Source organism: Tamandua tetradactyla, chromosome 16, assembly GCF_023851605.1.
Source record: "Tamandua tetradactyla isolate mTamTet1 chromosome 16, mTamTet1.pri, whole genome shotgun sequence".
NCBI lineage: Eukaryota > Metazoa > Chordata > Mammalia > Pilosa > Myrmecophagidae > Tamandua > Tamandua tetradactyla.
The window spans coordinates 70070269-70084965 of record NC_135342.1 but is presented as its reverse complement, the minus strand read 5'-3'; the positions used below and the strand labels follow the sequence as shown (position 1 = coordinate 70084965).

The window sequence follows — 14697 nt, the reverse complement described above, 5'->3', positions numbered from 1 at the left end:
CACTCCAAAACTTAACATTCAAGGGCTTCATCACATTTACAATATTGCAGTACCCTCACTACCTTCCATTACTTGAACTTTCCCGATTCCTCCTTCCCCTCTTCTCCACCTCTGGCAACCTGTGTTCTAATTTATTTTCTTTTTATATTTTTTAATTGTTTATTAAGAGAAACTGTTCCATAGTCCACTGTGCTAGTTGGAAGCTGTTATGTACCCCACAAAATCCGTGTCCTTTTTCCTGATCCAGTCTTATGGAAGTAACATGTTTCTTTTAATCCTGATTCAAGATTGTGGGTTGGAAACTTTGATTGGATTGTTTCCATGGAAATGTGACACACCCAATTATAGGTGTGACCTTTTGATTAGTTCAGTGTGGGTCTTGATTAGTTTACTAGAGTCCTTCATAAGAGGAAATAATTTAGAGAAAGCTCAGAGCTGACAATGATACAGACATTTGAAGATACCGATAGAGCAGATGCCTAGACATGAATGCTTTGTGATGCAGAGCCCAGCAGTCATTGCCATGTACCTTCACGTGAGATGCTAAGCAAATCAGAACCCAGAGTTGTGTCCCAGAGGAGCTAAATGAAGGGCCACAGACACTTAAGGAGGAAACTACTGGCATCAGAAGCTGGAACAAGGGACAAGGACTAGCAAATGCCAGCCACATACCTTTCCTGGTGACAGACATTGGCCTTCCTTGAGTCAAGGTATCTTTCTCTGGATGCCTTAGTGTGGACTTTTATGGCCTTAGAACTATAAACTTATAACTTAATAAATTCCCTTTTTAAAAAGCTGTTCTATTTCTGGTATATTGCATTCTGGTAGCACTTAACCAAACTAGAGCACCCACATATTCAAGTTTCATAGTTCAGGAGAATAGATAGGTCAGTGACAAACATCCAGGAAACTCGATCCAAAGAAATTCTTTACATTCTAAAATCACTTTGCACTTTGAAAGATACCAGCTTTCCTTATCTCAAAACCTTTCATGGAATCATAGTTTCTGTAGATATTTGCATATGCCTTCTTTCTTGGTTCACCCACAACAAACTTCTAGAGAACTGCCATCCCCAGGGACAGAGTGAATGCTCCAACAATATGAAATACTTGGCCAAAAGACCTCACATCTTAGGTTTCTCCAAGGCACTGGAAGGCACGGTAGTTATTCTCTATAACATCAATGCCTACCTTATGGATAGAGAAATGATGTACTCCAACTTCTGTCTCTATGAGTGTACATATTTTCCAATATTTTCTTTGTAGTTATCATGGGGCTTAAATTTAAAATCCTGAATCAACAATCTTGTTTGCCTTAATTCCAGCTTAACTTCAATAGTATATACAAACTGTGTCTCTGTGCTCCTGCATCCCCCCATCTATTTTTATTTGCCCACGTCATTACCCTCAGTGGAAAGCTTTAGTTCTTCATGTGACTTTGATCTATTGTCTATTGTCCTTTCCTTTCGACATGCAGAACTCTCTTCAGCTTCCTTTGTAGGGCCAGTCTAGTGGTGATTAAAACCCTGAATTTTTGTTTACTTGGGATTGTCTTAATCTCTCCCTCATTTTCTGAGAGACAGTTTTGCTGGATATAAAATTCTTAGCTGGCAACTTTTCGTTTTCAGCATTTTGAATATGTCACCCTACTTACTACCATTTTTACCTCCATGGTTTTTTGTAGGAAATTGGTACTTAATCTTATTGAGGTTCCCTTATATATATAATGTCATATCTCTCTTGTGGCTTTCAGAATTCTCCCTTTATCTTTGGAATTTGACAGTTTGAATATAACACGGCATAGTGTGGGTCTATTTGGGTTTATCCTGTTTGAAGTTTGTTGAGCATCTTAGAGGTGTATGTTTATGTCTTTTGTTAAGTTTGGGAAGTTTTCAGGCATTGGTTCTTTGAATATTCTTTCTGCCCCTTTCTTCTCCTTCTGGAACTCTCATAATGCATATATTGGTATACTTAATAGTATCCCACAGCTTCTTCAGGTACTGTTCACTTTTCTTCATTCATCTTTCTCCTCCTCAGACTGGGTGTTTTCAATTGTCCCATATTCAGCTCTGACTCTTCTACAGGCTCCAATCTCCTGTTGAACCCTCTAGGGAATTTTAATTTCTGTTCCTGTTTGGTTCCTTTTCATAATTTCCATCTCTATATTGGTATTACCTTTATATTTATTTATTATTTTCCTGATTTTCTTTAGTTCTTTGTCCATGTTTTCATTTAACTCTGAGCCTAATTGGTACCTTTTTGTTTGTTTGTTTTAAATTCTTTGTCTAGTATGTCATAGGTCTGGTCCTCTTTTTGGTAGCTTTTTAGGCTTTAATCTTCTCCTTTGCCTGAACAATCACTTCCTATTTCTTAGTATGTTTTGTGATCTTTTGTTAAAACCTGGACATTTTGGTATTTTAATGTGTTACTACTGGAATTTAGACATCTGTTCCTTAAGCTAGTATCCAGCTAGTGTTAGAACCTTGTTTGAAAGCTAGAATTTAACAGAAAAAAAAAGAAAACACCTCTCCCAGTTTTTTGCAGATTGATCTGTGCTAGTGTTCTCCTTAAAGGCTTATCCATGCAATGAGTTTAGAAATTAGCTCCAATCCTTTCTGTGCTTGCGTCTTGTCTTGGACATTGACATGTGGCCCTGGGAGTTACACATTTACATTTATATGGTTTGGATTACTTCCCTAGGAAAGAGTTTTTTTTGTGTGGTCCTGGGCAGGAATTCCTTCCTACATCCAGCAATCCCTTGCCCAGGCAACATAACCTGACTGCTCTCCTAAAGCGTTCTGTAGCATTGCCTTGTAAACCGCCTTCTACATGCAGGGCAAATTCTGAAATGGGGAGTCTTTCAGAGTGTCCTGGTTCTGTCCCTCAAGCACCACCAGAGAGATTGGGCCAAACATAATGCACCCAGTATGTACATGAGAGTTATTCTACTTCCTCTGAAACTGCTAACAAAACACTAGCACTGGGATTGCAGCTTACTCTGTGCCAAGCAGGCAGGGGGGTGGGGAAGGGGCCAGCCAGGGTATCATGAGATCTTACCACTTTTAAGTAGCCTTTTTCTTAAGTCCTTCCTTGCCCTGTTACTGCAATCCTGTAACTGTTTTCTGGAAATTTGAGAATGATGTTTATGCCAATTATTGCTGGTTGTTCATAGCTTCTTTTGAGGAACAGTCCTCTGAAGCATCTCACTCTGCCATCTTGATATGCATGGGCTGTGGATATTTTTAATAATTCTGAAATTTGCCTCTTTCTGCACTTAATATAGTCCTTGTTCAAATAGGATAAAACATGTTTGATGAATCAATACACGTGACAGGTTCCATCTTAAGTTTGATAGTAGGCAGGTCCTTTTGCAAACAAGTTGATATCTTCAAATAGGTTTTTAATTTTGTTAAGTAAGATTTGTGGATTGTGATGAACCTAGCTCTAATTAAAGACTCCTAAGGAATATTAATGAAGTATTTGATATAACCCTTATATTAAAGGTGCTTATAATACATGAAACAACAAAAAATATAGATGGACTGGTTTTGGTGCCGTTACAGAGAGATAAAAATTTTAAGGAACCTCTGAGACACACACATGTACACACCATCACTACCACCACATTCATTGGAATGAATTAATTCTACCTAATTGACAAAAGGACCAGAAATATTGTGTCTATGTCTGTCTTTATATCAACTCCAATTCCATTATCTGTCAGTTGTTTGTCATGGAGAAGCTTTACCAGATGTTATAGTTTTTCAAGAATTGTTGGAATTCTAGATTTTTATGTGTGTTTTTCCAATTTTTTTAAAAGGCTGTTGCGAGTCACACAGAAGCAGGAATTTGCAACCTCTGATCTGGTTCCTTGCCCTGTTTTTGAGACTGAGCAGTAGAGAATAGACTGGCCTTTATGCCATTCTTTTTCCCTTTTCCTAATCCCCTTTGTGTCTGGAAGACAGATCTGCAATCCTTGCTTTTCCAGTTTCATCACAGGAACAATGTGTGGGAACATATGTCTCTGGTAATAGTCTGTGTTCAGATTATTGCTGAATAAATAGATTTCTCTATGCAAAACCATGAATCTAAATGTCCATGGAAGTTAAAGCAGAGCCCTGGATTCAGCTATAATTCTATGTACAATATTTGCCTTAAACCACTTTTAGTAGTATTCTCCAAATTAAAAGCCAATTTCTCCTATTCCTAATGAAATACTCTTATGTTACCTTTAAAAACTATACCGTGGAAAGGAGGACTGTGTTTACTTTTGAGTAACTCATATTTGAATACATTATGTATGTATTTTTAATCTGCCTCTTTTTTTTTTTTATTAATTAAAAAAAGAATTAACAAAACAATTAGAAATCATTCCAATCTACATGTACAATCAGTAATTCTTAATAACATCACATAGTTGCATATTCATCATTTCTTAGTACATTTGCATCGATTTAGAAAAAGAAATAAAAAGACAACAGAATAAGAATTAAAGCAATAATAGAAAGAAAAAAAAACAAAAAAAACAAAAACAAAAAACCTATACCTCACATGCAGCTTCATTCAGTGTTTTAACATAATTGCATTACAATTGGGTAGTCTTGTGCTGTCCATTTCTGAGTTTTTATATCCAGTCCCGTTGTACAGTCTGTATCCCTTCATCTCCAATTATCCCTTCTCTTTTTTTTTAATGAACGGAAAAAAAGAAATTAACCCAACATTTAGAGATCATACCATTCTACACATGCAATCATTAATTCTTAACATCATCACATAGATGCATGATCATCATTTCTTAGTACATTTGCATTGGTTTAGAAGAACTAGCAACATAACCGAAAAAGATATAGAATGTTAATATAGAGAAAAAAATAAAAGTAATAGTAAAATCAAAACAAAACAAAACAAAACAAAAACCTATAGCTCAGATGCAGCTTCATTCAGTGTTTTAACATGATTACTTTACAATTAGGTATTATTGTGCTGTCCATTTTTGAGTTTTTGTATCTAGTCCTGTTGCACAGTCTGTATCCCTTCAGCTTCAATTACCCATTGTCTTACCCTGTTTCTAACTCCTGCTGAACTCTGTTACCAATGACATATTTCAAGTTTATTCTCGAATGTCCGTTCACATCAGTGGGACCATACAGTATTTGTCCTTTAGTTTTTGGCTGGATTCACTCAGCATAATATTCTCTAGGTCCATCCATGTTATTACATGGTTCATAAGTTTATCTTGTCTTAAAGCTGCATAATATTCCATCGTATGTATATACCACAGTTTGTTTAGCCACTCTTCTGTTGATGGAGATTTTGGCTGTTTCCATCTCTTTGCAATTGTAAATAATGCTGCTATAAACATTGGTGTGCAAATGTCCGTTTGTGTCTTTGCCCTTAAGTCCTTTGAGTAGATACCTAGCAATGGTATTGCTGGGTCGTATGGCAATTCTATATTCAGCTTTTTGAGGAACCGCCAAACTGCCTTCCACAGTGGTTGCACCCTTTGACATTCCCACTAACAGTGGATAAGTGTGCCTCTTTCTCCACATCCTCTCCAGCACTTGTCATTTTCTGTTTTGTTGATAATGGCCATTCTGGTGGGTGTGAGATGATATCTCATTGTGGTTTTGATTTGCATTTCTCTAATGGCCAGGGACATTGAGCATCTCTTCATGTGCCTCTTGGCCATCCGTATTTCCTCTTCTGAGAGGTAATCTGCCTCTTTTTTTTTTTTTTTTTTTTTTAAAGAGAAAGGGAGGAAGGGAAGGAAAGACAGAGAAGGAAGGAAGGATGGAAGGAAGGAAGAGAGGAAGAAAGGGAAACATCTTTTAAACATTTTCTTGTTTTATTATATTTTGTTTGTTTGTTTGTTTTTTACATGGGCTGGGGCCGGGAATCGAACCGGGGTCCTCCGGCATGGCAGGCAAGCACTCTTGCCCGCTGAGCCACCGCGGCCCGCCCAATCTGCCTCTTTTAATGAAAACTTGAATTTGATACTTTAGCTGATTGGCCACAAAAGTGTCTTGATCTTTGTAAAGCAAGACAACACATAGTGCAATATTGAAATATTTTGTTGCATTTTATCCCTACTTTTAACTTTTATTGAAAAAATGAAAATGCTGTTATCAGTAATTAAATATGTAGCTCTCTAGGACTTTTTTTAAAAAAAAAAGCTTTTTATTATGGAAAACTTCAAACATATACATAAATATAAAGAAGAAGGTTTAATGAATCCCCCATACTTGAACAGCCATCAACATATGCCAGTCTTATTTTATGTTAAACCCTTTATATGGCTTATCAAATTGAATACTCAGATCTAAAGTAGATATTATCCCTTTTAAATTTTTTATTATGGAAATTTTCAAACAGTAGTAGAGAAAATAGTATAATGAATGCCTATATTCACATCATCCAGTGTTAGCCCTTATCAGCATGCCCCATTTTGTGTCATCTTATAATACAAACATCCACTCTATCACCAAACCCTAACTGAATATTTTGAAGTAAAACTCCCAACATCATGTCGTATTAGCTGCAAATATTTCAATATGTATCTATAAAAAACCAAGTATTTTTTTAAAAAAGATAAAATTTTTTTAAATAATTATTACATTTTAAAAATTAATTCCTAATATCGAGTACATTCAGATTTCCTTGTCTGTTTTTTTTCTTTTACACTGGTTTTCTTGAACCAGGATGCAAACAATGTCTGCATGTTACATTTGGTTGATTAATCTTTTAAATTTCAATTTACCTATCCCACCCTGCCCCTTTTTCCCCTAACATTTTTTTAACATCTTTTTGGGGCATAATTTATAATACCATCAAATTCATATAATGATTTTTAGTACAATTCAGTCATTTTTAGGGTTTTGCAGTCTTCGTTATGCTCAATCCACTTTTAGAACAATTCCATCACTCCAAATATTCCCTCCTATCCATTTTCAGGAAATTCTTGCTCACCCTCAGTCCCAGGCAACTGATTTGCTTCTGTCTCTGTAAATTTGCCTTTTCTGGAAATTTCATATAAATGGACTCATTCTATATAGTCATTTATATCTGATTTTTTTCATTTAGCATAACGTTTCAAGGTTTATCCATGTTGTAATATGGATTATCATCCTTGTTTATTGTTGGATAATAGTCCAGTATATGGATATACAACAATTTGCTTATCCATTCACCAGCTGCGGGACTAACTGGTTTTTGACTGTTATTAATAATGATTGATGAATATTCAAATCAATCACAAGATTTTATGGTGATGTGTGTTTTCATTTCTCTTGTATTGATACCACGGCATGGGGTTTACTGGGTGTTATGGTATACCTATGTTTAAAGAAATTTTAAGAAGCTGCCAATCTGTTTTCCAAAGTGGCTGAACCATTACATTCTCACTAGCAATGTATGAGGGTTCCCATTTCACTACTGATTCATCACACCGGTATTGTCCGTCTTTCTGAGTTAGAGGTATGTGGTGGTACCTCACTGTAGTTTTAATTTGTATTTCCCTAATAACTAAAGATTTTGAGATCTTTTCATGTGCTTGTTAGCCATTTGTGGTTTCGATTCAGATCTGTTACCTGTTTTTATTTGGGCTTGGGTTGTGTGTTTTCTTGTTACAGAGTTGAGATTTTTCCTCTCATTCTCCAGCTGCTCCAACAGACCCAAACTCTGTCTTCTCTGTAAGCCTTTAAGATGCAGCTTTCTGCCAGACTTCTAGCCACGCTGCACCTCAAAGTCTGGGAAGTGCCCTCAGGCAAAAAGCTGTAACTCAGATCTCACAGTCACTTTTCTTCTAAGGGTCAACTCCACTCCAGTTTCTGCCTGCTTTTTGGTCAGTCTCCAGTGCCTTCAAATAGTTGTTTTTTTTATTTGATCCAGAATTTATAATTGTTATCTTTTGGAGGCTTATTCCAAAAGAGGTATTCTACCATTACCCTATTATTCCATTTGAAGATAGCTTCTCACTTTACTCTCCCATCACAGATATCCATTTAACCTTACCCTTCAGTTTGAGAGACCATGTAAATGTTATAATTTTACTTTACTTTCTGATTCATAAGCTCTTTGTGGGTTTAGACTAACTACATATTAATGCAGCAAATAATTAAGATGTGGAAAAACAACTAACTAGTTACCATGGAGAAATTAGCATTGTTTTGATGGTCAGAAAACACCACACACTGTAGCAACAAATAAGTAACATGGTTTCCTTTTCAGTACTCTCTATTTAAAATGCACTCAAACACATCCACCAAGATGATGTAATATATAACCAGTGTTTAGCAGGGTTAAAAATGAACAATTGACACACATCTTTATAAGTGCTTAAGTTTGTAGTTCTCAAACTGTTATGTTTGAGGACCCCTTTATATTCCTACAGATTGAGGACCTCAGGGAGCTTTCAGTGTCTGCTGATATTTACTGTGTTAGAAATTAAAACATTTCAAAAATATTTATTAATTTATTTTCAAATAATAAACTCGTTACATATTAGCATGAATAGCATATTTTTTTAAAAATAACTAGCTTTTTCCAAAACAAAAAAAAATTTGGTGAGAAGAATAGCATTGTGTTTTACCTTTTTACAAATCTCCTTAATAGAAAACCACCAGGGTTGCCTTGCCTAGAAGGAACAAAGACCTTTGTCAAAGTAAAACCATGCTCTGACGTACACCTAGAGGCAGGATGTTGACTCTTTGGGAGAGTGGTATGCTCTGTTTTCATTTCTACTTTACTGGTCTTGCAGCACGGTGTTGATAACAGCAGCACTTCTAGTTCTGCCACCTGGTCCTGTCTCTCTACCCAAAGTAGGCTGCTACTCTTTAGACTGTAGGCAAAACCAGTGGTCTGTATGAAGATTTGTCTTTTAGTATGAAAAGACATTTTGCCTTCCCTTGAAGCCTGTGGAACAGGCAAGTGAAAACAGGAGATGACAGTACTTACCAGGACTCTCCCTATGTGACTAACCTTACTTGATGTGTGTTGGTCAGACTGTAGGAGCTAGCGAGTATTTGATGACGGCAAAAGTACATCTGGGAAAGAATAAGTTCATTAAAGTTTTGGGGTTTTCCAAATTTCTTCATCTTGTACAAGTGGCTTCCTGTAGGCATTTGAATTATTGGTTAAGACATACCCTTTTGCCTGTTTTTCTTAGGCCACACTTCCAGGCCATGCCATAGCTGCACACTTCGAAATAGGAGAAGGAAGAGGGCAAAGAAGTAACAAATAACAAAAGTTCTGAAAACAAATACAAGGAAACCAGGGGAACTAAAGAGGAAACAGACATTGAGAAATTCAGAAAGAAACCAGACAAGTAGAGAACATGTTCATGTGTTCAGAGTTATTTTCTGCAATATATTTATGATAGGGACAGGTGCCTTAGCAGTTCTATTGTGTATTGTAAAAATAATGTTTTCATTCTCTGAGCTTATCAAATGATTATCCCTTCCTAAGTTTTATAATACTTGACCTAACATTCTGTTTTGAGATAAAATTTATTTTTATTTTTTTTTCTTGCTGGACTTCTTTTTGCCCCGCAGCAGAAAATAATTACTGTTGAGAGCAGTATCACACCAATGTTAGTATCTGGGAGGCAGTTGTGGGGACCTGCATCTCTGGCTTAAATTCTGAATTTAACCTGTGAGAGTTTGCTTTACTGGGCAGTAAGTAGTCTGTGTAGATGTGTACAGGCCATGTTTATGTAAATGAGATCACAAGCCCGAAGACCATGGGAGCCCAGGCTGTCTTGTTTACTTCCCTCCATATCCATGGCACCTGCAACAGTAGATGTTAAAAATAGGGACTCAATAAATATTTGTTGAGTTAATGAACGGGTTTATAGAAAGAAAATCGGGGCCTAGAAGGGGAGTCTATTTGAAAGAATAGCCAAAAACGCATCTTAGAATTCTAGAAGTTAGATATTACTAGAAACCACGTGGGCAATCAAATGATATTTGTTACCGTTGCTTTTTTTTTTTTTTTTTTAATAAAAATAAGTCTTACCTGTAACTTTTTAATTTCTTTTAAGCTGTTCTTTTTGTCTGTTTAATGGTCAATTATATAATTGTCTATTCAAACTTGATGTTGTTTAAGTATTAAATGTGAGTTAAAGTTTAGATTTTAATGACATTATTCAAACACTTGAATACCTTAGCAGGGAAAATATGTTATAGATGCATTTATTACAAAGCTTATTACTGTCTGGTTTGAAGGTAAAAATAGTGGCTAATTTCCAGTTATCTTGATGTTGTGCAGTTAATAGAAAATGTGGAAGGGGGGGATTTTAATCAGCCACAGAGGTTTTTATCATCTCTGCTCCATCTTTATCTTTACCTTATTCTCCTGTTGGGTGGATTATTGAGATGGAAGAAAAGGGCTACCAAGTATAAGCACTCATTTTAGATCCTCTGGACCTCCTGTTTGTAATCTCTAAATTATCTTTACAAATTTAGTTTATTTCTGTAACCAAAGTTATTTTCTTTTTTTTTTTTAACTCTTTTATTAATTAAAAAAAAATTAACAAGCAAAACATTAAGATATCATTCCATTCTACAAATACAATCAGTAATTCTTAATATCATCACATAGTTGCATATTCATCATTTCTTAGAACATTTGCATTGATTTAGAAAAAGAAATAAAGACAACAGAAAAAGAAATAAAACGATAGAGAAAAAAAAGATTATACATACCATACCCCTTACCCCTCGCTTTCGTTTACCACTAGCATTTCAAACTAAATTTATTTTAACATTTGTTCCCCCTATTATTTATTTTTATTCCATGTGTTCTACTCTTCTGTTGATGTAGTAGCCAAAAGGAGCATCAGACACAAGGTTTTCACATTCACAGAGTCTCATTGTGAAAGCTATATCATTGTTCAATCATCATCAAGAAACATGGCTACTGGAACACAACTCTACATTTTCAGGCAGTTCCCTCCAGCCTCTCCGCTACATCTTGAACAACAAGGTGATATCTACTTAATGCATAAGAATAACCTCCAAGATAACCTCTCAACTCTGTTTGGAATCTCTCAGCCATTGACACTTTGTCTCATTTCACTCTTCCCCCTTTGGTTGAGAAGTTTCTCTCAATCCCTAGATGTTAATTCTCAGCTCATTCTAGGGTTTTTCTCAGTCCCTTGATGCTGAGTCTCAGCTCATTCCAGGATCTCTGTCCCACGTTGCCAGGAAAGTCCACACCCCTGGAAGTCATGTCCCACGCAGAGAGGGGGAGGGTGGTGAGACTGCTCGTCATGTTGGCTTGAATTCTGTAGGCAGGCTTTCTGCTTCTTTCCCTTTATTAGAAAATATCATAACTTCCATGGCTCCATTTCCCATTAGGAGGTCAAAGCGAGCCATGGGTGTGTGCTTGTGCACAAAGATTGCTGTTGCAGGTTTAATATTCAGAATATATGATGAACTCTGCTACTGAGGTCTTGAGTTCAGCTAACCAGAAAGCAGGTAACATTTCTTCAACATTTGTCACCTTCAATCAGAGGGACTTGGTTCAAGAAGGCTGACGACGTTCAACATTCTCTCTCAGCTGGAAGGGCACATGGCGAACATGGTGGTGTCTGCTGGCTTTCACGTGGCTCTACCAAAAGGAGTTATTTTCTTTTTGATGTACAGTGGTCTCAGATTGTCTAATGGCATTGTATTTAAGCTGGCTCCTTTGTTCTCTCAGCACTGACCCTCACCACCTTGAAAGTATTCCTGTTTTCTGGCAGTGCTGGGAAATGGCAAACCAGTCTTGAAGGTCTTCTTGCCCCAAGACATGGAATCTTGGTTCCTTGTGGTGGATAGTGATAGTAGGACCAAACTTTGAGCTCCACGGAGCCCATGAGGGGTAGTGACCAGCAGAGAAACTGCTGTTAGTGACAGAGCTTTATTTTCCTTTCATTGCAGGAGATTTTCTTCATTATATATATATATATGAAATAAAAATAAAACACCCATGCACTCACTGTCCAACTTAAGAAAAAGAAACATTACTAAACTCCAGAAAGGTATTGTATCACTTTTCAACTTCAAAGTAACAACCATCCTAATTTTTGTTTATTATTCTCTTACTTTTCTTTAAAGTTTGACCACTTACATGAGTATCCCTGAAGAATTGGTTGTTCTTGTCTTTGAATTTAAAGTAACATCTTTGTTTTTCAGACTTAATTTTTCACTTAATATTATTTTGAGATCCATGTGGATGCAGTAGCTTTAGTTCATTACTATTCGCTGCCTTATTATATTCTATTCTGTAAAAATGCCATAGTTTTTTTAGTTTTCTAGTTTTTTGGTTTTAGGGAAATACTGCTATGAACACTCATACATGTTTCCTCAGGCACTTTGTGTAGGGGTTTCTCCATGTCCTTGTTTTGAACCATGGCCCTGTAGCATGCACACACACACGTCCTCAGTACACATACCCCTGAACCAAAAATTTTACTATTTTTTTGTGTAATTATGTGAAATACAATACTTAATGTATAATAAAAGCAAAATATAACAAACATTCTGTTCCATTCAGTTTCGTTGAAGTAAAATTCATTTTGTGACCCACTAAACTGATTCACAACTCATTGGGTTACAGTAGCAGTTTGAAAAACTACATATAGGAGTAAATTTGATGGGTCCAGAATATGTTTCACTGTGAACTACAAGTGAGTGTTCCCATTGCTCCAGTCCTTAGTATTGGCAGACTTCAGTATTGCCAGTCTTGTGGTATCATGCCCCATAGTTTTAGTTTGCATTTCTCCATTACTAATTGGATTATCTAGTAGGGAGATCTTAATTACTGGCAGAATTACAATGCATTAACAAAGGTATGCACATTGTATTTATGGAAGCTTGACATGAAAGCACCTAACCCACCCCAAGACAGTCAAATAAGGTCTTTCAAAAGATTCTAAGAAGCCATTTGGGACTTCCGAAGTCATTTCTCAGAAATCTGAGATTCTTCCTAGGTAAAATCTTTTTGGGTAAAAAATACCTGAATTCTTCCTAGGTAAAATTCTTACTGCTGTTACAGTTCACTTAGATGTTTATCTAAATAAAGTAATTCTTAACCTTTCTGATATCTCAAGGCCTTTGAAAATCTGATGCAGATTAAGGGCCTATCTCCTAGAAAAACTGTATATATCATGTATATTAAATTTCAAATTGGCATTTAGTTTTGGAGAGTTCTTGGCCATTCTAGAACGCTTAGGAGAAAGGATAGCCAGTGAGAAGATCCAGTAACTCTCAAGAACAGAGATAGATAGTTCTCTGTTCCACATTAAGTTGTTTACTGTGCTAGATTGAGACCGCTCCCCATCTCCCATCTTGAAATGTTCAGTAAAAGTTTGATGTAGCCTACAGCTTTACATTGGTTGTAGAATTTAGGTTGATGTCCATTATGGGGCCACAAGATATATGTGTAGATTATGTGTGTATTGAATGGTGTGTATATGGACACAATGGTGTGTGTATAGACAGGGTGAGCTGAAGTTGAGTCACAGAGCAGAGATTGTGAATCCAGCAAAAACTTGAAGCTGAAGTGACTAACGAAAGACCCTAAGAATATCCAGAGACAGTGAGGAAGATGGGTGTTTCGCCCATATTTGAAATGGTAGACTGAGTTAATTTTATTTAAATCTTAATAGACAGGATTATTTAGTAGCCTTGAAACTTCCACAATGTGTTAAAGGGCTGACAGCAAATATCTGACTTAATGGTAGAAGATTGAAAACTTTTCCTCTAAGATCAAGAACAAGACATGAATGCTCACTGTCACCACTGTTACTCAACATTGTACTGGAAGTTCTTGTTAAAGCAGTTAGGCAAAATAAAAATAAAAGATATCCAAATCAGAAAGGAAGAAGTAAAACTTTCTCTGTTTGTAGATGATATAATACTATATACAGAAAATCCTGAAAAATCTACAACAAATTTCCTAGAGCTAATAAACGAGTTAAGCAGTGGCGGGGTATAAGATCAACACCCAAAAGTCTGTAGTATTTCTGTACACAAGCAATGAAATTCAGAAGAAATCAAGGGGAAAAAACCCATTCAAATAACAACTAAAAAAAATCAGATATATAGGAATAAATCTAACCAAAGGTGTCAAGGATTTGTACACATAAAACTACAAAGCATTGCTAGAGGAAATCAAAGAAGACTGAAATGAATGGAAGGAAATTCTGTTTTCATGGGTTGAAAAACTAAATATTATTAAGATGTCAGTGTTACCCAAATCAATTTATAGACTGAATGCCATCCCAATTAAAATTCCCACATCCTTCTTTGCAGAAATGGAAAAGGCAGTCATCAAATTTATGTGGAAGGGTAAGGAGCTCTGAATGGCTAAAGCCATCTTGAAAAAGAAGAATGAAGTTGGAGCAGTCATACTTCCTGATCTTAAAAACTTATTGCAAAGCCACAGTAATTAAAACAGCGTGATACTGGCACAAAGACAGAGATAATAAGCAAACTCAAAGAGTTACAATCTATAGAATATAGAATACGAGGGAATTAATTGAGGGGTAGAGAATGGGAAGCATATGCTTCATTTGTACGGAATTCTGTTTAGCTCGATTGTAAAGGTTTGGAAAAGGTTGGTGATCGCGTAGCACATTATTGTGAGTGTAATTAAGCACTGAATTATATATGTGAATGTGATTAAAAAGGGAAGTTTTAGGTCATGTATGTTCCT

The 14697-nt window shown here is 36.1% G+C and overlaps 1 protein-coding gene across 3 annotated transcripts in view; it reads left to right on the top strand.

Annotated features, from left to right (window-relative positions):
- CFDP1 (craniofacial development protein 1) overlaps positions 1 to 14697 on the top strand; it is a 216563-nt gene that overhangs the window by 87601 nt on the left and 114265 nt on the right. The window lies entirely within an intron of this gene.